This window comes from Protopterus annectens, chromosome 1.part1 (assembly GCF_019279795.1).
Source record: "Protopterus annectens isolate FY-2018-M chromosome 1.part1, PAN1.0, whole genome shotgun sequence".
In the NCBI taxonomy this organism is placed as follows: domain Eukaryota; kingdom Metazoa; phylum Chordata; order Ceratodontiformes; family Protopteridae; genus Protopterus; species Protopterus annectens.
The window spans coordinates 1,442,148,957-1,442,176,802 of NC_056726.1; positions in this window are offsets into that span (position 1 = coordinate 1,442,148,957).

Here is a 27,846-nt window from a genome sequence, read left to right on the forward strand (position 1 = left end):
CACAGGTACAATGGCTACCTATGTACCAGCATCACACACAGTACAGATAGGTGTGGCCTTGCAGAAGGATATCCATGCCACAGTGGAATACGGTAACCACAGGACTGTGTGTGGCATATGTGTGTACTGCAACCATGTACAATGTGATATGTATGTAGGGGACCACTATCCATGTGATAGTCAGTGGGTGAATGTTGTTATGCAAAGGTGATGTGCATGCACCGTGTGTCATGCATCTTGATGCCATGATACTCATATGAAGTATCCGTCACACTGACACCCATATGGTTGGTATCAGTATGAGCTGGTGGAGCAATAATGGTGCTTGGTATGTAGGTGTTGGAAATCTAGGCATGGACAGTACTCTGTGACAGCATGTTCTGTATGTAAGCATATAGTGAACATGAGTGGCCCTATGACTGAGGACTGTGTAATGCAATATGTACCTGACATGTAGTAGGTACTATGGTATGCTGGCACCACTGTGTTTACTGTCCATGAGCCACATAGCATAACATCCTGAGACACAGGGTATGATGTGCAGGTGGATGTGTATGTTGTCAATACCAGAATGTGGAATGGTGCTGAAAGGCAATGTGAGGACAACGTATGATGTGTTGGCCTCCGTACCATCCTCAACTGCCCTAGCAACTGTATGACAGGTGCCCAGCATGTGTATGTGCCTTGCTGTGGCATTCACAAGCCCAACCCGGGTGCTAGGAAAGGACTGGAGGCCATCAATGTGTGTGGGAATCACGTTCCTGATGATGTGCCCCATTGCCATGCAGAATGGTCCAGTCAGGAGTGTATGACTATAGTCCCACTCGTGCAATGCAGTGCCACCTGTGTGTAGTGCGATAAATGCCGCTGTGTGGCAGTCAGGGTCTACAATGTCCGACAAAAGGCTAGCAGTGAATATAGTGGCCTGGTGTGGAGACATATACCGAACAGGTTGGTGGGACATTACAGCCAGGGACATTGGAAGGTGACATTGGGCCAGTGTCCCAGGACATATCGTGTGTATGTCAGTACTGTGTATGTGACCACAGGGACACTACAATGTTCATGTACAGATTGCGACCCTGTAGTGAGTGAGAGGGTGTATTGTCGGTAAGTACGCCATCGCCTGGCACGTTGCCAACATTACCTCGGTCTGCAATGCTTGGTTGACTATTGTATGTGACATCAGATGTGGATGTTGCCAAAGAATACTGACATACCACCACAATGCCTGAGGCCCCACACCGCAATGTGTGGCAGTCATGTTTAGGTAGCTAGCCTTGGAGTATGTGATGATGGACCTTGAGGACCCACCATGGCTGACAAGTGATGCACCCCACACATGTGAATGTACACCACTGTGCAACAGCCTGTACCTGTGGTTGTACATCATATGTGCATGGAACATGACCACCACAGTGGCGTCTGTTAACTGGTCAGTACCGCCATGTCTCTGTGTGGAATAGCATGATTCCTGCAATTGTGTACATGCTACTGAAGTGCACTGTGGTATGTGTCAGCATATGTATGTGTAGTGTCCATCTGCTCGGGTGTCATGATGTTAACAACTGCTGTCAGCAGACGTCTGTAGTAGTTGTTGTAGTACACATGTTCCGTGTATGCTGTGATGGGTGTGTTTCCAGGATGTGGCTAGCAAGGCCGTGTAGCATATGTGTTGAATCCACCAAAGAGGGGATAACCCCAGGTGTGTCACACCAGTCACATGGAGGTAGTGTTCATGCTAAGGGTAGTGTAGGTATGGTATGTGTTGTGTATTGTTTTATCCAGCTGAGCGGAGTGCATGACTCAAGCATGTGTAGGTACATGGGTGTCTATCCCAGGGAAGTGTGGGTTACTGTCAGCACACAGCAGTAGTAGCTGTCTGAGGCCCAATGTACACTATAACAACACAGAAGGTATGTAACCTGTGTCTATCCCAGGGAAGTGTGGTTTACTGTCAGCACACAGCAGTAGTAGCTGTCTGAGGCCCAATGTACACTATAACAACACAGAAGGTATGTAACCTGTGGTGTACAATGTCGACTCTGTCGCTTGTTACAATGTGTATAGCGGTCACAAACACAGTTATCTGCACATGGAGCACCTATGATGCATTGTGCTAAGCAACTATCCAGGATGTGTGCAAAACACTGTGTGATGTGTGAACCCCTCATCTGTGGGTGTTCCGGTCCAGGTATGTGCCTGAAAGATACGGTCCGTGTACAATCCGTAATCGCAGGTGCTCTGTGCAGAGCATGGAGGCAGGTCCCAGTCACTGCAGAGATATGTGAGTGGTGCAATAGTGTGTGTGCCTCGCTTGTGTGCATCACAGTGGAAGATGCAAGCATTGTTCCACATGACCCCATGTCGTGCCTGCCAGTTACAGCCCTGCCGGTGACAGTTATGTGAAACTGCCAGAGAGGCAGTATAGCATGTGAAGATGTACATGTGTGCTCTACACCCCAGGCTGATGGCTGCAGGTCATGCATGCCACAGCATTGTGTTTGACCTGGACTGTCATAGCGGTCAGATACCACATGCCTGTACAATAACAGTAGGAGCATAGGCAACTGTTGCAGTGACACAGTAGGTCAATGTACAGTGTTCTTGTGTCCAGACCAATGCCGAATGTACACCATGGCTAGACACACACCCAGAGGGCTATAACACCGGTGAGCCATTGCATGTCCCAGTACACGTAGTCTGTGTATTGCCATCACAGGGCAGTCACAATAACATGATGTATGAGAGATATATTGTACCAGGTGATGTGTCATGTGTGCGTATGTTGAGTTGCAGAGGTGTTCACCCGTCTGCAACATCTAAGTGCATGATGCCCTGTGTAACATGATGTGTGGAACTGCATTGTGATTCACAACAGAGTCATCCGTGACTGGTTTGTTGTGAATGTTGTAACCCATGAGTCTGCGGGATATACACTGGTGATGTTGGCTGCCATGATGGGGGCCACCAGTGGTGCCTACAGTGGTTATACAGACATATTGCATACGTTGTTCTTGCAGGAATGTCCATTGTTGTAGATGATGTGGTACTACGTGATGGTAGGTGTGTGATGTGAATGTTACACATCCAGACGTGACCGTCAGGTGCAGTCATGGTTGTCGACAGCATCACCCCCATCCACAGCTGTCAGCACCCTGTCCCCAGAATGGGTAACAGTAGCCCTCGTACTGTGTGACTAATGTGCAGATCGTAGAACACCTACTACTGGCTGACTAACAGTGTCAACTAGGAAGGGTATATGATGGCTGAAATACGCTGCTCTAATGTATAAATATGATATCCCAATGAATTACTATGATTCCCATCTATTAAGCCATGGCTGGCATGTAAACCGTGTACAACAATGAATGTGTGACAGACCCTTCCAATGTGGAACCTTGATGAACATGCACCTGTTAGAACACCAAATGAGGTACGTTGCACGTAATGATGTACAACTGACAGCTATGGGCACAGCATGGATGCAGAAGCACATCACCCACAGGCTGTACCGCTGTACGTTGGTAGGGGAGCATTGCACGAGTACATGTGACAGTTGCTGTATTGCCACATGTACGACATATCCGTCATATAGGGGTAGCACTGGTACGTGACGGTTGGACATGCCTGTACATATGACCATGTCCCACAGGATATGTGTGTTAAGTGTGTACAACACCTGTCGTACCTTCAGCAAGCTGTGAAGTGTATGACTGCCAGTGTACCTGTGTGACATGTTGTGCAATGGGTGCAAAGGTAATCAGTAGCGCATTACATGCTCACATGTCCTGCACAGGTGCATAGCTTGACCATACAATACATATAGGGTGTTGGATAATAGCAACCCACAAGAGGTGATGAGTAAGGGTGGCAATGCACTATCACCTTACCGGGTAAGGTGTGCATGTCCATGACACATTAGCACTTGAGATGTTAGCAGTACAGCTGTACAGGGCGGCATGCATATTTGATTACAAATACCTTTGCGTGTTCCACCAGTGGCCTGTTGACAGACAGACATCAACACAATGTGCAGCATTGACATGTGCACAGCACATCACTGCTGGCTACAGTAGAACAGGGTTAATGTGTTGACATGTGCACAGAACATCAGCGCCAGCTACAGTCGAACACGGTATGTGTTGAACCCCACCGTCATTGTAGCCCATGCCACAGAGAGAAATGTTATGCATCTGTGTATGTACGGCTGGGAATGGACCTGACCTAGCAGTATAGCTGTGTCAGTGTTGCGAACAACATACTGAATGGGCTGTGTGTGTGAGGTGTGTGTCATAAGTGTACGGTCTGATGGATGATACCAGCATTGTCACCGCTATGTGAACATCCCCGTCCCCATAAATGAATACCTAGGCTGTGCTCAACACCATGGTCACTGTGGAAGGGATGGTGCTGTGCGGTGCACCCGCCGACATGGTGGTGACAGCAGGCACTGGATGTAGACATATGAGGTACCCATGTCAGGTCGGGGTACCATCCATGTGCACGGGATATCACTGTACAGGCATATACAGCACTGTGTTGAACAATATTACAGCACATAGCACCTGTCAGGGGTAATGTTTATGCATGGATGTGTGATACCAGCATGCACAATACACACCCCCACCATGCAGCATGCTGCCTACCTTGCAGAAGGACATTGTCTACACCATGATGATGGACATGCGACATGTCCATATACCTATATAAATGACATATGTAATGGACAGCCACCGTCCTAATACTGGTATTCCACAGGCTGGACACATCCCTGTGCCATATATGTGATATACCCTGCCATACCATGCAACCCTGTCCATCAAGGCTGCACGTGTCATCACAGTCATACATGGTGCGATGGCCACATGGTACATGCACTATCAACTGACTGGATCAGTAATGTGGCACTGATGCACCTTGTGTTGTCACAATTGCTGTGTGACAGCGTGTAAAACATGCGCGCACATGCTATGTTTGACCATCCCTGCAAATGTCATATGAATAGACATTGTCCCATGTGTATCACATGTGCAATACAGGTGAGCCGTGGCAGGATGTTCAACACCCGTACAGTGCTGAGTAGATGTATATGGCAAAACACATGCATGTACAGGTGTCCATGTGTATGTGTGCAGTGTCACTGCTGACGTCCATAACGGCTGCGTCTGTGATGCTATGTGACATATACACAGCATCCAGGTGAACAGTAGTACTGTGGACACATCGGGCCAAGTGCAGATTGGTAAGAACACAGGTGCAGGCAAGTACACATGTCCACAGCAAGTTACCATCTACATGGAGTATGTACACTGTGATGAGTTGACACAGAGATATGATATGATATCCACTGCATAACGGTGTGACAGGTGTGACAGAAACACGTCAGCTGTGTCAGTGTCATGATGCTTCTCAGAGATTACTGTGCAGATGTCGTACATGTCATAGCAATGTATGTTCAGCGGTATGCCAGTACATCAGTGTGAATGTGACCTGTCACCATCATTATGTCTTACAGATAATGCCACGTTCACGACTCCCAGCCTTCAGCCGCCAGGAGGATGATGTCATAATACCATTGCTCCATGACAACTATGACGTGCTGTTCAGCCATGTGCCACAGCATGCTCAGCAGCGGGATGACCTGTGGCAGGATATACGCAGGAGGGTGAATGACATGGGTGGCAACAACCGCACCTACCAGCAGGTACGCAGACACTGCATGGACCTGATACGGCATGCGAAACAGCATGCCACTGCAATCGCCAGAGAACAAGGTGGAACAGGTGGTGGGCCACCAACCCAGCCCCCACTCACACACACAGAGGAGCTACTGGCCAGTCTGGGGACACCCAGGGAACAGCATGCGGAAACACTAGCCGCCATCGTGGAGGTGGGTGTCTCCCAACCAATGAGCCTGGAGTTGCCTGGTAAGTCAGTCCTGCATATGAGTATGATATCCACTGTAGTTGCAGGTGTCACTGTACATCATGTAAAGTAACAACACATGCCAGGTATATGGGCACACAAGCTGCATACTACAGTATGCTACGTTGTGTATGCAGACATGTGCATACCATATGCTATCACACAGGTACATGTGTTCACATGCACAGTGCAAACTGTGGCTGTCATACAGTCATGGATAATGTTTCTACTGTTGTGTCACCCCTATACAGGTACCTCTGGCGTGTCGCACAGACATGGGTCCGTCACAGGTGAGACTGTTGTCAGTATCAGGCATGTTACAGTGTAGAGTTATTTGCCATGTGGCCAGGTATAACATGCACACCTGAGTTTTGTTCCAGTCACGTTATACAGGTTGCACCACCAGACACACACACATGCCACCCATGTGCAATAGATACAACCGTTATTATACACCGGCATGAAACCACAGTACCTGTCAATGTGATATGTGCGGTCAGCTATGCATACAACGGTGGAGGTGTTCTACAATGGATGCATATGTAGTATGCATTGGAACAACATTTGTGGTATGCACACAGTACCACACAGTGAGCAGTGATATGGGCAGCACACAGGTGTCACCATTGTGACATATGCCCCTGCATTGTGTGCACACATTGTGACACACCACCCGACATGTCCCAAGCTTGTGGTGTTCTGTCTGCAATATTGTCACACCATCACATGACCTACACCCGACATAACAAACATCCACACTGTTGTCTGCATAGCCCTGTGGATTGTGACACCTCTGACATGTATGGGTGTATGTCACATGGGACACCACAGACATGTGTACAAGATGCCCATCACACACAATTGTCCAAGACCCGTTCACACATGGCCATGGGTGATAGCCACAGGCATGTTGCCACACAGTACTTCTGATGTGGATAGACCCCGTTGCACATTGTCCACACATAGTGCAATCATAGCCATAGTGGACCACTTGTACATTTGATGTGTTACACCGGACAACCGGAATGCCTGTCTGCAGCCACCGGAGGTGTCACCGATGTCTACCATATATGATCTGTGGAACAGCATGACTGTGTTGCAGTCATGGCAATGCAATGCATCCATGTTATGCATTGCACAGCAACATACATGCATCATGTTGCCATGCAATGGCACAGTGCCTGTACTCCACACTGTATAGCTATGTACACGGCTCACACTAACCTCACCTGCACATACACATTTGCTAAACATGCATTCTATCTGTAGGCTGTACACACAACACTGCACTGTGAAGCCCATTATGATGCTGTGCATGTGTCAGGACACCATTGTGTCAAACATGTATACATGTTACTGCACATGTCAGCGGATTACATGTCAAGGTAACGTCAGCCATGTGTACTGTTAACCTGTTTGTGGCCACATGGTGTATCACGGTGATGCATGCAAATTACCATGATTGTGTGTACTGCATGCCTACTGATATGACACCTGCTTGATGTAGTGTGCACCCCAGGGTGGTATGCATACTAACACTATTAATGTCTGAGCTGCATTCCCTGTGCTGTAGTGCAGGAATGCTGCATGCCATCTGAAATATCACATGCATGGTGTGTCTGTGTGTGTCTGTGTGTGTGTGTCTGTGTGTGTCTGTGTGTGTGTCTGTGTGTGTGTGTCTGTGTGTAATGTACCTTACAGTATGTCTTTGCATTCACAGGTGGTGTAGGTGCGTTACCCTCCTGCGGTCCATCTGATGTTAGTGTCCCCACAGATACTAGCGGTGATGACCATATGCATGAGGTACAGGCAGGGTTATCAGGGGCTGAATCTGTGCCATTGGTTACCATCCCACCTATGTCCCCCTCTTCCCCGCACACGGTTCTGATGCCAACACATACCACATCACCGTTGCCCATAGAGGAAGGACAGTCAGCGTCTGTTGGCATTGAACAGGAATGTGTGGTGGCTACAGAAGGTGTGACTACACACCATGTTGCCAGTGTAATGACTGGTGATGTGCCACACAGGCATGTGGCTGGTGCTGCTTGTAGGAGGACCTCTGGCAGACATGCACCTGCAGTACAGGGCGCAGCAGCTGGTATCACCAGACGCATGTTCCAGACTGTAATGGCGGCACAGGCACGTGCAGAATGGCAGAACCAAGAAGGGCAGAGGCTGCAGAGGGCTGCAATCCATACCCTGAATGACAACATCCAGTCATTGGCAAATGCTCAACAGCAGATTGCTAATGTACTGGATAGGCGATTAGGTGAAATGGTTGGAATCCTCGACCGAGGCATGGCAATCCGCGAGCGTGAGCTGTCTGTGCTGGAACACCTGGTAGGGGTGAGGCGTAGGACATGTGGGTGTAGGCCAGCAACACCACCTAGTGTAGGTCGACGTGTGCGTGCCACCTCTCATGCCCACTCACATAGTGCCGGTAGCAGTAGCAGTGCAGCTGGTGCTGCACTGTCCACACCAGGACACAGCAGGCCACATGGACATGGCCCTGGCTGGTCCCATCGTGGACACGGTTCCAGCGGACATGTGTCATCGGACAGTAGCCACTCTGTACCTCCACCTGGTAGTGCCCGTGCAACCCCAGGCAGGCACAGGTCACGTGGCCGTGGATGGACACAGTGAGCTGTACAACCTGCACTGTACAGTCTGGGGCTGTCAATTATACCCTGTGTAGGCATCACATATGGCTGAACTGTGTACACACATACCCACACACAGCAGACACAACTGTAGGGCTCCACCACATCCACATGCATTCTGCACAGACATGTCCAGTAAACTCACCGGCCCTTACACACACACATGATGTTATCCATTGGTGCAGCCTATGCCCCTGGCAAACATATCACCCTGTGCATATGATGAAGCCTCTGCCACATCCCTGTCATCCACACCATCGGTGCAGGGTTATGCAAATATATTCTGATGCACAGGGTGGACAGGATAGTGAGAGGTGTATGTGATACCTGTGTATGCATAGCGTGGGATGTGTATGTTGCAGTGGTTGTGTATGAATACTGACAGATGCGTATGTGACATGGGTTGTGTACTGTCAACATGCAGCAGACATACCATGTAGTGCAGGTGCAGCATGCATTGTGATGTGTTCACGGTATGTGTGATGGTTACATGTGTAGCACCATGTTGGTTCTGATACCCTGAATCCCTCCTATGGTGTACTCACATGTGCCTACAGGGAGCACTGTTATCGGTCCCCCACGTGTAGCTGTGGATTACTCACAGGCACATCTGGCAATATCAGCATACTACATGTACCTGCAACCTGCCTGGACACCTACATGACACACATGTCCGCACATATACTGCACCTGATGCATGTTGTCGGTGCCACAGGCTACAGTGGACAGAGACATCACATACATAACAGGACACACTACAGGTATGGTGACATGGTGCAGGTGTCATACACAGCGTGATGGCCACTGACTTCAGGTGTCACCTGTCAGCTGTGGGGCATGCTGTGCAGCAGTAGGACCCTGTAACAGTACAGGAACATGGTTGCAATTGCGGGGTGAACACCACTATGATGCACATCCCATAGTGTGCAGATGGGGACACCTGCCTATGTGGTCAGCACCCTCACAATACTATGCACCCACACACCATGTCACAGGGAGTGGACATGCACAGGTAGCCAGTATGGCTCACACCTATGGCATCGACAGGGTTGTGCAATGCAGCACCAGTATGGGATAGTCACCATGTGTGGTTAGTGTTCGTTCACAACAGTATATTAGCATACACCCTCACACCAAGCAGCAGACATACAAACATGTAGACACACACACATTGTGGTGACCACACATGTGTACACAGAGAGACAACGTGTTGCATGTACTGCACCATCCAAATTCATGCTCCCCACACTGAGGTATGTACAGATCTCTACTATGGTGTACAGGGATGTGTAGCAAGTGGGACATATTCCCCCCGATATGTGGCATACATGGGCACACATTCATGCACACATGTCAGTGCTGGGAATACTACACCCGCCATATGATACGTGTGCAGGCATGCAGCGGTATGTAGTGCATTATGTGTACCAACACTGTATCCAGCAGATGTGCTGATATATGCACTTGGGAGGTGGTAGGTGTTACAGTTGCCATGTGACATACAGTTGATAACACCTGACCGCTGGGTATGCATTATGTCAGCACTGTCATGTAACAGCGACATAGCATACTGTATGCACATGGCAGGGTAGGATGGTGTGTGACACAACTGTGAGCCACCACCTGCACACATGCATGTAGACAGGTGTTTAAACACATTATGTACACACATACCTCCATACGTGCTGTTTCTATGCCACCGTATAATGGCCCCTATGATGGGTATGCATGTGGTAGGTTGTTGCAACTATGTTATGGACATCGCCCACTGCACATGCATGGCTGCTCCATGCACAGTACACATGCCACATGTGTCTCCTGTTGCCATGTGTGTATGCATTGCTACTTCTTGACATGTGTGTTGACATACATAAAACATGGACTGTGGTATGGTATCACAGCTGTCACAGGCAAACAATACAAGGGTATGTGTCCCAGTCAACACTGCTACACCCTGTAGTGGGAGCATTCCACAGACATGAGTCCACCTTCCATTCATGTGTGTAGCACTGCATATGCCAGTGTTATGCATGTGGTACATCACAGGCTTTGTATGTGTCATGTGTGCAGTCCATGCACACATCCAGACAATCACATGTATGACATATCCAGATGTTTGTTCATTGTGGTACAGCAGCAGTCATGTGTCACAGCTGTGTCAGGGCCGTGGTATGTGTGGAGCTGACCTGTCCATGTATACTGATATGGGTGGACTACATCACACATGTTGGATCATTGTTAGTACATGTGTACTCTGCACAACTGGTGTACACTGCTATACAGACCTGTGGACATATGTCACATGCTGTTGTTGGACCGTGAGGCTTACTGCTGCACCGATGACATGGTGCTGGCATGACAGCTACAGTGTTCACTGCAGTGTGTACATGTTTGACCTGCACCCGTGACACCTGTGATGTCATCTGTGTGTGTACGAGTAACTGCATGTGTGACCACCCTGTGCGTGTGGACAGGTTTACCTTACTGTGACCTGCTGTGTGTACACTCCGTCTGCATGCTGGACGGCACGTAGCAAATGCTAAGTGTGTGAGCATGCCCAGTAAGCAGTTGTGTAGATGGACACACAGTACATTGCACACTGTGCCCTTCTGTGATTATACCCCGTGTGCATGCATGTTTCCCCTTTGCAACTGCTAAGTGTGTGAGCATGCCCAGTTTGCTGTTGTGTAAGTGGACACACAGTACATTCCACACTCTGCCCTTCCATGATTACACTCCATGTGTATGCCTTCTGTGTGTACACTCCGTCTGCATGCTGGACGGCGCGTAGCAAATGCTAAGTGTGTGAGCATGCCCAGTAAGCAGTTGTGTAGATGGACACACAGTACATTGCACACTGCGCCCTTCTGTGATTATACCCGTGTGCATGCATGTTTCCCCTTTGCAACTGCTAAGTGTGTGAGCATGCCCAGTTTGCTGTTGTGTAGGTGGACACACAGTACATTCCACACTCTGCCCTTCCATGATTACACTCCATGTGTATGCCTTCTGTGTGTACACTCTGTCTGCATGCTGGACGGCGGGTAGCAAATGCTAAGTGTGTGAGCATGCCCAGTAAGCAGTTGTGTAGATGGACACACAGTACATTGCACACTGCGCCCTTCTGTGATTATACCCCATGTGCATGTATGTTTCCCCTTTGCAACCGCTAAGTGTGTGAGCATGCCTGGTTTGCTGTTGTGTAGGTGGACACACAGTACGTTCCACACTCTGCCCTTTCATGATTACACTCCATGTGTATGCATGTTTGCACTTTGCAAATGCTAAGTGTGTGAGCATGCCCAGTACGCCATTCATGGACACACAGTACATTCGGCACCGATGTCTGATACTAGGCATGTAGCCATGGCATTGACATCCTGCATAGCCATGGTGGCCATCCAGGCGAATTATATATAGTTGCTATGCCACAATGGATGCCTACATCAAACACACTGGTTGCTCTCTCAAAGGGTGTACTGTCTGTGGTGCATCCCGTATCCATTTCGTGATGTAGTGCTCCGTAGATAGTTAGTATTCCCGAGTGCAGCACTGCCGTGTTACTGTACATCCACCTTGGGATAGTAACATGCTGTGTGACTGCTCACTCTGTATTCATTCCCTATCGGCATCCTTGCCTTTGTGGATGATATCACCCACCTAGGAGTATGCCTCTGACAGTGCTGTGCTCAGTAATCTCGGTAGCGCGTTCTGTAAATGCATCATGCTGTAGTGTGTTCATGTAGTTAGGTGTAGGTTCAACTCCCAGCCCTTCCCAGTGTGTGTGTGTGTGTGTGTGTGTGTGTGTGTGTGTGTGTTTCCAGCTGCCTCTGGAGACAGTGATGCTTTTAGACGCCTCACAACACATACATTTGCTATCAGCGTCTATTCCTTTGCGGATGATGTCACCCACCTAGAAGTATGCCTCTGACAGTGCTGTGCTCAGTAATCTCGGTAGCGCATTCTGTAAATGCATCATGCTGTAGTGTGTTCATGTAGGTAGGTGTAGGTTCAACTCCCAGCCCTTCCAAGTGTGTGTGTGTGTGTGTGTGTGTGTGTGTGTTTCCAGCTGCCTCTGGAGACAGTGATGCTTTTAGATGCCTCACAACACATACATTTGCTATCAGCATCTATTCCTTTGTGGATGATGTCACCCACCTAGAAGTATGCCTCTGACAGTGCTGTGCTCAGTAATCTCGATAGCACATTCTGTAAATGCAACATGCTGTAGTGTGTTCATGTAGGTAGGTGTAGGTTCAACTCCTGCCCCTTCCAAGTGTGTGTGCGTATTTCCAGCTGCCTCTGGAGGCAGTGATGCTTTTAGATGCCTCACAACACATACATTTGCTATCAGCATCTATTCCTTTGCGGATGATGTCACCCACCTAGAAGTATGCCTCTGACAGTGCTGTGTTCAGTTATCTCGGTAGTGCATTCTGTAAATGCATCATGCTGTAGTGTGTTCATGTAGGTAGGTGTAGGTTCAACTCCCAGCCCTTCCAAGTGTGTGTGTATATTTCCAGCTGCCTTTGGAGGCAGTGATGCTTTCAGACGCCTCACAACACATACATTTGCTATCAGCGTCTATTCCTTTGCGGATGATGTCACCCACCTAGAAGTATGCCTCTGACAGTGCTGTGCTCAGTAATCTCAGTAGCGTGTTCTGTAAATGCATCATGCTGTAGTGTGTTCATGTAGGGAGGTGTAGGTTCAACTCCTGGCCCTTCCAAGTGTGTGTGTGTGTTTCCAGCTGCCTCTGGAGACAGTAATGCTTTTAGACACCTCACAACACATACATTTGCTATCAGCGTCTATTCCTTTGTGGATGATGTCACCCACCTAGAAGTATGCCTCTGACAGTGCTGTGCTCAGTAATCTTGGTAGCGCGTTCTGTAAATGCATCATGCTGTAGTGTGTTCATGTAGGTAGGTGTAGGTTCAACTCCCGGCCCTTCCAAGTGTGTGTGTGTGTGTGTTTCCAGCTGCCTCTGGAGACAGTGATGCTTTTAGATGCCTCACAACACATACATTTGCTATCAGCGTCTATTCCTTTGCGGATGATGTCACCCACCTAGAAGTTTGCCTCTGACAGTGCTGTGCTCAGTAATCTCAGTAGTGTGTTCTGTAAATGCATCATGCTGTAGTGTGTTCATGTAGGTAGGTGTAGGTTCAACTCCCGGCCCTTCCAAGTGTGTGTGTGTTTCCAGCTGCCTCTGGAGACAGTGATGCTTTTAGACGCCTCACAACACATACATTTGCTATCAGCGTCTATTCCTTTGCGGATGATGTCACCCACCTAGACGTATGCCTCTGACAGTGCTGTGTTTAGTAATCTGAGTAGCGCATTCTGTAATTGTGTCATACTGTCGTGCGATAGGGTAGGTAGGTGTAAGGTCAATTCCCATGCCTGCCAGATGTGTGTGTGTGTCTATGCTCCCAGACGCATGGGTTCGTAAGTTATGGTTTTAGATGCTTTGCAACACACATATATCCCGCTGACATGTCTGTGTTTGCGGATGTTGAGACGCACCTAGTGAACTGCCTGTGTGTCTGCTGTGGTTAGCGACCTCCGTAGCATGTTCTCTACGTGCGTCATGCTGTGGTGTGATAGGGTAGTGATGTGTAGGTTCCACTACCGGCCTTGCCACATGTGTCTGTCTGTATCTCTCTCGATGTATATATATATATATATATATATATATATATATATATATATATATACATATTTTATGCCCATAGCGCTGCTCTTGCATGGACAGCTGTCTGTCCCATGTATCGCATATTTGCACAGCTTACACATAGCAATGTGGTACGATGCAAATCCGAACATTGTCCATGCAATGTCCGTGTTCCAGGAGGTGTTACACGCCCTTACAGACATCTGCCGTATATCTTGGCAGACAGCTATCCTTGCTATACTGTCACTGTACTCGTACACCCCATAGACTTTGTGTATCATTGCCTGTTTATGATGTGTGTATGTCTATCTGAGCTGTGTGCATGGTCGTGTGTATGTCCCACTATAATCATCTGTGCAGGTGTCGCCAATATAGGTAATTCATGTAGACTGCTGTTTAATTTGCATTTCAGCACATACCTGCGGACAGTACTGCACTTCCTACTGCAGCACATTTCATCATCTTGCAGTGGATAATAATGTTTCCACACACATGTATCTGTTTCTGTTCATAACACTCCACCTCAAGGAGCATATATCTGGACAAGGCCTTATGTGATAGTGGGACACTCAGGGCCAGTAATGACATGTTGCTCTTACAAACATTGATAGTGAGCACAGTGATATGTTATGCATGAGTATGGCATTTCTGTCTGATTTGGTGTCTTCATCACATGTTTGTCATTGTTTCCTGTCGTCAGTTATCATGAGAGTGCTGGACTGTTACTGTTACGTGGAACACAGCAAACATATGAGGCATAACTCTACACAGTCTGCGTACATCTGTACAGTTGCAGAGTATGTGTCTGATACAACATACCTACTGTCTGACTACAATACACACACAGTGTATGGCGGCATGACAGCCCACATGACATTACTTTGTATTTGCATGACACACCCACACAGACAGTTGTATTCCTCACACAGGTCTACATCTGCTTATCCACACTAATTGTTCTTTCATGTACCATATGTGTGCATCGTATTTGCGCTTTCCGTCAGTGGCAGGGCTCACGTACGACTATGGGGGTCTGGAAATTGTTATGTTGACACTTCATGACACCCTGGGGGACACTTTACCTTTGTGTCTAATTACCTTCCACATTGACCTTCACAGGGCATACGTTGTCATTCACATTTTCCGGGGTATGACTTATACATGTTTGCCCATTTGTCCTGCTGTCTTTCTTCTCACCTGTCCGCCTAGTATCACCAGTTCAGTACATGTATTTTGGACAGGTTAGCTCCTTCATACCCTTGACCTGTTGTCATTATGTGTACACGCCCTGAAATTTGGCCTTTGCCCTTGTTACATTTCACATAGTGATGTGCCTTTCTAGCTGATTGCTGCCTAGGCATTACGGACTGTGCGGTAGGTGATAGTGACCGCTATTTCCATTGCATGATTAGTGACACTCATAACATCCGTATTCATGGCTATGCCAGTATTCGCACAACGGTCTGACTTTGTATGGGGTATTTATAATATAGTCCCTATCTGTATTTCCTGTACTATGCCTTACTGCAGCTGTGTTATTCTGACAGTTTTCCAGTTATGGGTACCATCTTGGTCGTACGCATGTCCATCCATGGGAATCGCCTACAGGACACTGATATAGGGCTGTACATATTTCCAAATTGCTTTCCGCATTATCCAGTGGATGCTTTGCACCATTATTGAGAATAAAGGCATGTGCTATACCCACATCCCTCCCACGGGGCGGGCCTATGAATTCTCTGCCAAACAACACCTAGGCCCATTTCTGCATACCCAGGTTCCCATGCCTGCAACCCTCTATGGTACACATTACACATGGTTAATGTGTGCGGTACTGGGATGTGGACGCACTTATATGCACTCCCCACTCTAGGGATATCTGTTCATACGTCCTGCATTTCATGGACACATGTGTCATCACCCTTGCACCTGATTTTAGTGCATGTACAGCTGATTCATATTTGCGTCTGTCACTTCCTTTGCGTCAATCGTAGCAGGTACTGTGAATGGATAACTTTTTGGAGTCCTACAATGGACACCAATATGCATGTTTAAAGTGTAGAACTTGCTGGACTGTCACTTTCTGGCCAATGATTTTGACTGCTGCTGTATATTTCCCATTCGTGGATGTCTGTTTGACTACCCATATTAGCTATTACTTGGCATATTTATATCCATGGGTCATATATACGGGACATAGGTCTGTTGTGTGTACATATATACATGTAAACTCCTCGTTTCATACCTTGCTTTGTTAATGTCTGTGGATTACCTGTGTATACACATCTATAACCATACCATACCTTTCCACTGTACAGATACTGGCAGAGTGTACAAATGGTTGACCCTTTATCTTAGGTGTGTTTTACATTGACCTGTGTCTATCTGGCAATTTGCTGGCATTTCATTTGAGACTTACAGTGGCACCTTCTGACAAGTAGTTCAGGATACGAATGCATACCCTTCGTCAATCCCTGCTACTAACACACCCGTTATTCTATCCACTTTCTATGTTTGTTTTAGCACATATCTTGTGTTTCTCACTATTTTTACCAGTACTTTGCATGGCATTGTCCGGTTCCATACTTTCAGAGGCTGACAGTTTTGAGACATGTATAACTAACGTGCGGGAAACAGCATAAATTTACTCTGCTGTCAGCAGATCACACACGCACAGGCGCACTTGCATTTCCTTATTGTGGGTTACGCGCAGGCGCACATGCATATCCGTATTCTAGGTTGCACATGTTTACTGAGTCTTTGTGCTTACATGGCCTGTATTAGTTGTGACAGTACCAGTAACATATCTCTGATCCGGTTATGGACGTATGCGAAACACACTTTCACCTTTACATATCTAACTGTCTTTGCGGTACAGACGCATTAATTACACATTCACATTTATATGTTCTATACTCATAATTCAAATGGGACTGCATTCACATTGGCTGGTTGCTGTGACCACTACACGTTTGGTGTTCTGTCTCATTTATATGCATACCCATGGTACATAGCTACATTAACATATCCCCCCCCCCGCACTCACTTAAGTCACAAGCATCCATTCTCCTGCTGGGAAAAGTGTGGTACTACATGTTACACATTCCCTATTCCCTAATGCTCTTGACCCAGGATGCATATGGCATAACCGCAGGGATATTCAGAACACAAAGGCTTATAGTCCCAACGCATACAGGTCTTTAATTGTCAGGGTGTTCCTGTGGTGCTCTGGGTTTGGTCTTGTCCGCCTAGTGTACAGAACTGCCCTGACCATGTACAAATGTCAGACGAGGCACATGGGCATGGTTTGTCCATGTTTATTATACCATGACCCCCCATTATTCCAAACCGTGCATGCTGATTGGTCAGCGTGCCCGTTGTAAATCGTGTTATACTAATGGAAAACGGTCCGGTCGCCCGGACTTTTTTCCATTAGTATAACTCGGTATCTAAAACCTGTCTCGCTATGTTAGATGGGTTTAACATAGCGAGACAGCTTTAAATTAGCAACAGAGATGTCCGTTGCTTACTTTAAAGCTGTCTCGCTATGCTAAACACATTTAACATAGCGAGACAGGTTTTAAAAGAAAGCAACGGGGAAATCAAGCTGTCCGTTGCTTTTTTGTAGTGTTTTGCTATGTTAAATGGGTTTAACATAGCAAGACAGTTTTAAAATTAACAACGAACATCTCCGTTGCTTATTTTAAAGCTGTCTCGCTATGTTAAACCCATGTAACATAGCGAAACACTACAAAAAACAATGGAGATCTTGCTTTCTCCGTTGCTTTTGCCCACAGCTCTGATGTACTGTTCAGGCACGCAGTACATCAGCACTGCCGCGGATGCCAGACATCTGCGGAAGGGCAGCAGACAGGCATTATACTATGCCATTATGTACGGGAATTAATAGTTTATTTTCTTACATGATGTCATGGTATAATAGCAATAACCCACTTCTGGGTGTAGGTAATGCTGTATTTACCCACGGTTGGCTTTGTTTGGTCCTCGGCTTCGGGACCACACCAACCGTGGGTATATCCAGCATTACCCACACCCAGGCGTGGGTTATTGCTATAATATTCAATCTGTGTTTACAGACACGGGTGTTTGGACAACTGACAATAGCTTATGCTGTTGGCATACAATGATGTGGGTGGTGCTGGTTATCATACATATTCCATGTTGTGCATTGTTCCCATTCACAATTGTCTATTCCCTGTAGTCATTCATACGTGGATATTTATGTAGCACATGACTGAACTATGTATTACCTGCAGGTATGCTGTGTTACAGTGAACATATGTGACAGTTGTTTACAGTGTATATGTGTACGTACCTCTGTGATACTGGGGACTACCACACATCCTTCACAGCATTTCATGCGTATGTACATACTATTATTCGGTGACCTGTAGAAGGTTGTGAGAGCACTGATTACATGTGTCCCTATTTGTGCACGCATCATGTTAGTCTTTGTCCTGCTTTTGTTGCTGTCCTCGGTTGGACGGTGGTGTTGGTGTGTGATTGGGTTGTATTTATACTGCCGATACTTCAGTGTGGGGTGGGGTTAGCACTTGGTCCTCTTTGCGGGGGAGCCCCCATTATGGACATTTGTGTCCTGCATCAACACTTGACACGTGCCATATGTCCTGTGATATTAACACAGTTGTGTATTCCTTACCTTCATTACTACTTGCATGTTACAGGCATTTTGTATGTGGTACACATGACTATTATATTGGGTAGCTTAAGCTATTCACATGCTATGCAATAACCTTTCATTCTGGCATATACATGTTATTCTATCCTTTGCATTGGCCGTAGGTGTTTTACCATGCAAATCCACACATATCTACGAGTGATGTCCCACCTTGACAATCTGTACATGTGGCAACCCTGCTGGGGTGACCTGCTTGGTGGACAGCTGTTCCACCCTGTGTATTATGTTTTGCATATATGCATAGCTACTCATCAGTACCGTGGCTACACATACTGCTTTGTCCAGATGTGTACAGTTATGGACACCGTGGCATGTGAACACCTATGGGGTTTCGACAGGTCAGTAACCACACCCGGGATGTACACATTCTGCCGACACATTCACATGCAGCCATTTGGATTTCAGCACCTGGGATGGGATGTTGACATATGTGGGGTACTTATTTGCAAGCCTGTCACTGCCTAGGACAATACTTCCTACTACATATGGGGTATACCCGCTCTGTGTAGGTGTGCAGCTGCCCAGGGCTGCTAGCTGGATTAGGTGGTCATTCGGACATGGGTGCGGGTTACGTGCTATAAAGGGGTTGTTGTGTATTACATTTGCATGCATGGGTTCTGCTTCTGGATATTCCAATTCGGCATATGCCATCCTATGTGTATGTGACGGTTACGTTGCTATGTATAGCACATTTTACTATACATCTGTTTGTGTGTGTTTGGGATGTCTAGTTTCTTTATGGTTGTTATAAGGCCACGACTGCCCAGCTGTGTACTATCACTACCACTGTGGGACTGCTGGTGACCATGCCCATGGGGCTAGTAATGTGTATTTGCGGCGCGCTGACATGATGCAGTACACCTCCATTGGGTATGACTGCTGACAGTGCACTACGTAATGGACACAGTATTCTAAGTATCATTTGTTCTATGAACGGGAGCATTTTGTATTTCGTGCATTTATGTTTGGTTCTCCATTTTGTGTGGACGGGTACTATGTAGCATACTTTGCATACGTTTCATTATCCACGGACACTGATAGGTGCGGTTACTATTGCAGGCGGGCTGTAAGATTCAGCACTTTAGGTTGCTTATCGCCTGCCGACTTGGCCACGCCTCCGAGCACAACCTAGTTTGGCTCCCTGGACTCGTGCACGTGCCCTATGCACGTGGTTGTGGTTGCAGCGCACACTCATTACTATGCATGTGGCGCTGCTACGCCATTTATACGCTGCACGGCCGGCGCAAGCCTTACACCGGCCTTGCGCCGAGCTTCATGAATCCGGAGGATACTGATTATAAATAAAGTCACGAGGGACACTGAGAAGAGCAGCTTAACTTAACACATTCTTCTGACAAGAAAAGAGGAAGGGAATTTTAAGGAAGAAACTGTTCATGATATTAACTTCTGTTTTCACATAATTAACAATGGTCAATAGGATACCATTTTTCAAAAAAGAAAACTATGCATTAGAACAAGCAAGCACTCTGAACATAGAGTCAATATAGTTACTCACTGATGCTTATAGTGCCTTTTGCTGCATATTTTTTACCACCCGTAAATTCTTCTGGTAACCTATTATTATTATTATTATTATTATTATTATTATTATTATTATTATTTGAGGTTTGGCTTCCTTCACTATCTGACCTATCAAGTAATGATAAGTAATATGAGAAAAGGCAGGGACAAAGTTGTAAAATCACGCTAATAATGATAGACTGCGAAGTCCTGCAGTGGAGTTATTAATCACGGTTTATTATTTATTCATATTTTCATTCATAACTGAGAGAGATACATGTTATTTAGAAGCCAAGGTATGAGTTAAAAAACATAGGTTCATAGATTCATAGATTAGAATCTATGAACCTATGTTTTTTAACTCATACCTGTTGTCTCTGCCTATGTATAGTGCACTAGACTGGAGACACAGCTACCTATTTAGCAAAATTATTAAGATATGCAATATTTCTATATGTACGCTATTATTTCATGTACCCATGTACCCATGAACTACCACAAAGGCAGTAGTCTACTTAACACCGAAAGTGTGAGAAAAGACCTCGGGACACAGGTGGACAGTAGTCTCTTCTTTGATAATCACATTGCCACAGTAGTCAGGAAATCCTTCTACATGACACACCTCATCACAAAAGGTTTCTCATCCAGGAAAAAAGAGGTCATTGTTCCCCTCTACTCATAACTCATTAGACCCATTATAGAGTACGACGCCCCTTTTGGAATGTACCTCACAAGACATCTACAACAACTGGAAAGGCCACAGAAATACCACAGAAAGAGAATTACCAGCCTCAAACAGATGCCCTACGCAGACCATCTAAAAAAACTCCAGCTTTACTCTGTCGCATATTGCCTATTCAGAATCGATCTCTGCCTAACATGCAAAGCTATGTCAAACCCAGAGCTTTTGGACATGCTCCACTTAAAGAAATCCCAGTCCCTCCAAGCTACACGCTCTAGGGACATAAACCTTGTCACCACAATAAACAGAACATGCTGGAGGGATAGATTCCTATCCCAGAGACTTCCCATACTCTAGAACAAACTACCTATCGATATCAAACAAAGCTCCTCATTAGCACTCCTCAAGAAAAATCTTGATGATTGGATGGGAGATAGGAAATTCACCCCGGGGATCACTTCTGTAGCTCTGCTTGACAGAGGCACAGGAAAATAATTTTATGGGTGGCAAAAGCCAGGATACCATTTGGCTATGCTTATATAGGCCCTAGGGCCAATAGCCTAGTACCTACCTATGAACCTATAAACCTATGTTTGCACAGCAAATACCCCATTTTGACAGATATTTAGTTTTATAGCTTCATGGGTTCATAGAAGGTTACTATGTTTATGGCCATAGGGCCCTTACAAGCCTACCCAAGTTCAACCCTTGTTCACTTTAGGATCTAGAGCTATGGTCTATGTTTTAAGCAGATCAAAATCAGCACCAACTACCCCTCTCCAAGAGGGACACAGGTGAAACTCCTTGGGTGAATTTGTGGTTTCCCATCTAATCATCCAAGTAACACTTAAAAAGGGTTAATAAGAGGCTCTGTTTAACCTGTATTGTAAGTTTATTCCAGAGGAGAGGCTGCAGGAAACATAGCTGTCTTTTGAGCACATTCTATTGATGTCACATGCTAGATTATCATCCCTAGAGTGAGTGAAACATGTACCATTTGACTTACAAATGTTCAGCATTTCCATTAAGGCAGGTCAGAGGTTGCTCTATATGTGAGGCACAGGTCACCTCTTCATAGTCTATATGATGCAGAGTCTAGTGACAGTGATTTCAGGCTGTCCATGTAACACATGTGCTGAAGACCCTGAATTTTCTTTGAGAGGATCCTTTGAGGTCTCTCCAGTTACTGCAGAAGCCTGTTTAGGTACATACCAAAGGGAACATCGTACTCTACTACTGGCATAATGAGGGAAAAGTACAGGGGATTATAACCTATTTCTGTCCTGCAAGCTATGCCCTTGATTATGAGGTGAGCAGCATAAAAGGACTTTGTTACCACAGTGGAGACATGGTGATCAAAAATAAGGTTGCTGTGTTGTCAAATCTCTCATCACTGATTTTGAGCTTAGGTTATTGTTATTAATGTGGTAATCTGAAGGGACATCTCCTTTGCCATAGGGGATGATAATGTATATTTTTACATTGAGTTTAAGACCATGACTTTGGCACCTGCCATTGGTTTGCGTAAGTCCTTCTTGTAGAATGTTTATTTATTTATTTATTTTATTTTATTTATTTAACATTTGTTGACCGGGAATGTCCGACTAGGTTCCACAGAGCCTGTTTTCAGCGGAGGCCCGGGGAGAAATGCTCCAGATGCATGTCTTTGGAATGTGGGAGGAAACCGGAGTACCCGGAGGAAACCCACGCGAACACAGGGAGAACATGCAAACTCCACACAGAAGGCACCCCAGCCGAGAATCGAACCGGAGAACCTCTTGCTGTGAGGCGACAACGTTAACCGCTGCACCACTGTGACATCATTTGGGGTCTCAATCACTGTTCCCAGTTTGCAGTCATCTGCAAACTTTGTCAGCCACAGACCATTGGTTTTCCCTGTATTTCTGAGAAGTAGATTCCAGACAATAGGGGCCCCAGCACTGATGCCTATAGAACACTGCTGGTAATGGGTTTTCTGGTGGAGGTGGAGTCCCCTATTTTGATGGTATATGTTCTGTCAGTGAGCTAGTTTGCAACCTACCTGACATTATATGGGCTGACCCACAGTTGGGTGAGTTTTTTAATGATGCCTGAGTGGGGGATTGTGTCAAAGGCATTGGCCATGTCTAGGTAGGCCATATGCACAGATTTGCCTTCGTCCACACCTTTGGTAACAGTCTCGAAGAAGTTCACCAGGTTCAACAGTCAGGATCTCCCTTTAACAAAACCAAACTGGGTCGGGAAGAGTTTGAAGGTCTCCTATACCCTTGTTGATAAGATCCATGATGATTCTCTCTACGACCTTGCAGATGAGGCTGGTTAGGCTAATGGGTGTATAGTTCCCAAGGTCGGTGGATACACCCCTGCTTGCACAAAGGGATGATGGTAGCTGTTTAGTTTCAGCAGGGACAAAACTAGAGCATAGGCTGTGGTTGAAAAACATATCCAATGGTGTTGTTAACTACTGTTTTAGCCATTGAGAACACAGCCTGGGATGTTATGATGTCCCACAGAGGCTGTGTTTTTGACCTTGGAGAGAGCAGTTAAGATCTGCTCTTTAGAGCTACTAGGTGGAGACTAGGTGGTAGGAATGTTTTAGTGTATAATTAGTGGGGACAGGGGGGAGAGGTTTTCATTGAACCTGTCCCCTAGCAGGTTGGCTATTTCCATGTGATATCATTCACTACTTGTTCAGCACAAATCTGAGCTTTTTCTTTAAGGTTTAAGATGTAGATAAAGAATGCATTATGGTTACCCTTAACTATGAATGCTAATCTTGAGTCGTAGTTAGCTTTAGAGGACTTTACAAAATGTCTTATTTGCTTGTTCAAGCAGAGAATGGTGTGCTTGCAATTCTGGGATTATTCCTTCATATTCTCAGACAGCAATTTCTTCCTCTTATTATATAACTTGTTTATGGCTGATGTCATCAGGCAGGATCTTGAGGATCTTGCTTGGGTCCTCTCATGAATGGCTGAGTCAATACATTTGTAAAGATGCTTATACAATGCACTGGTATATATCCTAGTATAGGTGTCCTTGCCATCAGTGGGGACAGGAGCTATGAAGCTATTAATGCCTTCGCATAAGAGGCTGTAGTTGGCTTTGGAAAAGATTTTTAGCCTAATTCCTCTGGGGGGGGGGGGGGTCTGATGCTATCTTTACTCCAAAAGAGACTGATTTATGATCAAACCTCACCAGGGAGGGTCACACACTTGTGGTGATGCACTGTTCTACCATGTTGATGAGTGCCAAATCTAGAATATTTGGGCCCCTTGTGGGGGTGCCAACTATCTGCTCCAAGGTATTTGAGTTAATGAAGTCCAAGAACCTTTGGACAAGTTTATTTGTACACATATAATTTATCCAGTCTATGGATGGGTAGCTAAAGTCACCCATGACCAGGCTGTTTGGTTGTATTTTGACCGACTCAAGTAGATCCAAGTAGGCAGTGTGAAGATCATGGTTCATGGAAGGGGGTCTATAGATGACAATCAGTTGGAGAGGTGTCTTTCCTATACTTATTTGCATGTGGAGTAACTCTAGAGAATCAATCTGTTTAACCAGTTTGAAGCGTATTTATCTTTGATGAATATTGATACTCCTCCTTTAGTTTTAACTGGTTCAGTTAAGTTTTATTTGTATTGTCAAGTATACAAATAAGCATACTCCTCATATTCTATAAGTATCACATAAAACTAGTACTAAAAATGAATTCCTTGCTATCAGTTGAAAGTTCAGGTCTGGCAGGACAAAGCAATATGAAATGTTTGTAAAACTTCAGAATAAACATACTTTTGGGACTGTGTGACTTATGGCATATTAGCACATAAATTGAATGACTTTTAAAGACAGACAATTATGACTGCAAGGAATATTTTTTTATTGATAACACTAATGTATGCATATATTAAGTATAATTTGCTGTTCACAAGATATTTGCATTTGTTTAGCTTATGCTTTCTAACTTGACTTTTCAAAAAATTCTCTGGAATGGAAGGATGCATATATGCTGCTAAAAGAGTGACATTACTCAGCTCAGTGGTGTTAGTCACTTGTTAGGACAATATGAGGAGCTATTGTTTTCAAATATGTTAACATATGCATTTTTCCCATTGGTTAATTGTTTGTTGACATATACCTTAATACATGAGAATTTCTGAGTCTTTATCTTTTCTGATAAGACTTAATGCCTGTAAAAACTACAAGCAATATTGTTGACTCAATGGAGTCTATATTATAACATCGAAGTCTAAAAACTTTGAATGTTATAATATCAAACCCAGTAGAGTGAACGCTTGAAATAGCAAAGCTGCAGAACACCGAATACTTTCCTAGGGAAAGTATTTAGTGGTCCGTTTCTGCAGCTTCGCTATTTCATCAACTGTGGAGCAAAAGTTACAGACCGGGTTAAGGTAAGTGTGCGAATAAAGGTGAGTGTGCGATTGGGTGTGGGTTAGCTGAGTTAGGGTTAGGGCGTGGGTCAGGTAAATGTGCAATTGTGTGGATGTGAGGGTTATGGTGGGCTAGCTGAGTTAGGGTTAGAGAGCAGGTAAGGTGAGTGTGCGATAATTAGGGACCTTAGGGTTAGGTTTGGGTTAAGGTAAGTGGATAGCTAGTGGTGCATGTCTGGTTTAATGTAGGGTTTTGTGAAGTGTATGTGTGTGGATTATTTATTTTGGTGTGCTTGAGTTTAATGTATGTTTGTCGGAACAGCAAATGTTTTCCCTGGGAAAAAAAATTGCTATTTTGACCGTTCGGTTTTCTGGTGTTTTGATTGAATGGGTTTGATATTATAATATTCTGTGTTTTTAGACTTCGATGTTATAATATAGACCCGACTCAATGCTGGGTGAGGAAAAATATATATATATATATATATATATATATATATATATATATATATATATATATATATATATATATATATATATATCTATTAAATATATATATATATATATATATTTTTTTTTTGCCTATGAGTTGCTTAAACTGATAGAACTGCTTTCTGTTTTACCTGCCCACTTTTGTTTCCTGCTTTAAAAACTCTGATTGGTCTGATTTTGTTATATGTGGCAAATAAGCACTTAAATTACCTAGGCCACACATTTCACATGTTTTTTTCCCCATTGGTTAATTTGTTTCTTGAGTGATACTTAAATATACAGAAAATGTCTGTGTCTTTGTCTTTCTGATAAGACTTGAGGCCTGCAACAACTACAAGCACTGCTGGTAACTCTCTAATGGTTATTTTTCTCACCCAACCTCTTATTCTTTGGTCTCAGTGATTTTAAGCTGCCCACCCCTACTGTAAATTAGGCATTTTAAGCTTCTTCCTTTCTATACTGCTTATTTGCCTTTCCTTGTGCTTATTTTGAAAAAAGGGCATTTTGCCTCTCATTTTCCGTTGTACTAGTTTACTTGCACTGAATTCATTATCTAGCTAGTTGTTGGATAATGTCAAGTATATTTACATACCAGCAAGCTCTTTTCTCTGGACAGTGGATTTTCCATATAGCGGCAGTGGGTAGTTGCCTGGTCTGTATAGGTTGGGGAAACATATTAGAGGTTCCTGCATGTCGTTGTTTTATTGGCTGTAGGGCTTATAAATCAGCTTACCTTGTTTATATCCCCTTTGTATCTTCTGCACAATTCTTGGCTCATTTCTACAAAGCAAGGTAATTTTATTGAATAATCACACTTTTCTAAGTGGTTTAAACATGCTGTATCTGTATCTTTAAATTTGTTTGTAGTAGCATGTCATGCTGGACACTCTTTTACTGTGCTTTTAAATTAGGAGGACTGGGATTATTCATCTAGTGGCAGTAGGTGTTAACCTAGTCTATTTAAGTTGGGAAGCACACAAAAGGGCTCTAAGGGTAGTCTTTTTATTGACCAGAGGCCTCAGTAGTCAGTTTTCTGTATTTCCAGTGCTAGTATACGTACAGCACATTTGCACAGAGCTGTTTGCTGTGCTCGTGCCCTGTACAGATTGAAACATTTGTAAAAATCACTTATTTTCATATTACTGTGAAAGTTTACTGTGCTATTTACCTTATTATAGCACCTAGGACTATTGCTACTCAGACAACATCTGGTTTGGCACTGGGCAGCATTGCTGGTTAGGTTAGCTATAGATTACACCAAGTAAGCACCCTTCCCTAATCCAGTTAAAAAACCCCATCCACCCCTATCCTTTCAAATACACATTAGACCTGCAATCATGGATGAGCACTTTCCTGCTATATCTGTTCATCCAGCTTGGTGGAATTTGCATCCCAAGGCAATGCAACAATTGCCTTCTGTACACTGACAACCACATAATCTTTGAACACACAAATACAATATATGAGGGATGTAGTTACACAAATAAGTTGGAGGATAGACTCTAACATACAGACAGAAATATAATAGGTTGTCAGCAACTCACTCATCACTCATCACACCCGCAAAAGACCACACACATAGACCCACATATGTGGAGGTGCTCACATGTAACGTACCCAAACCTCAAAGGCTTCTCAGGTGCAGTCTTCAGAAACTCTGGATGTACATAAACATGACAATTCCCCTTATCCCCTCACTGCACATAAAGCCACATCTCATTGGGTCTCAATTATCAAGCCAATAAGGCAAAACCCTCTACAATCTAATA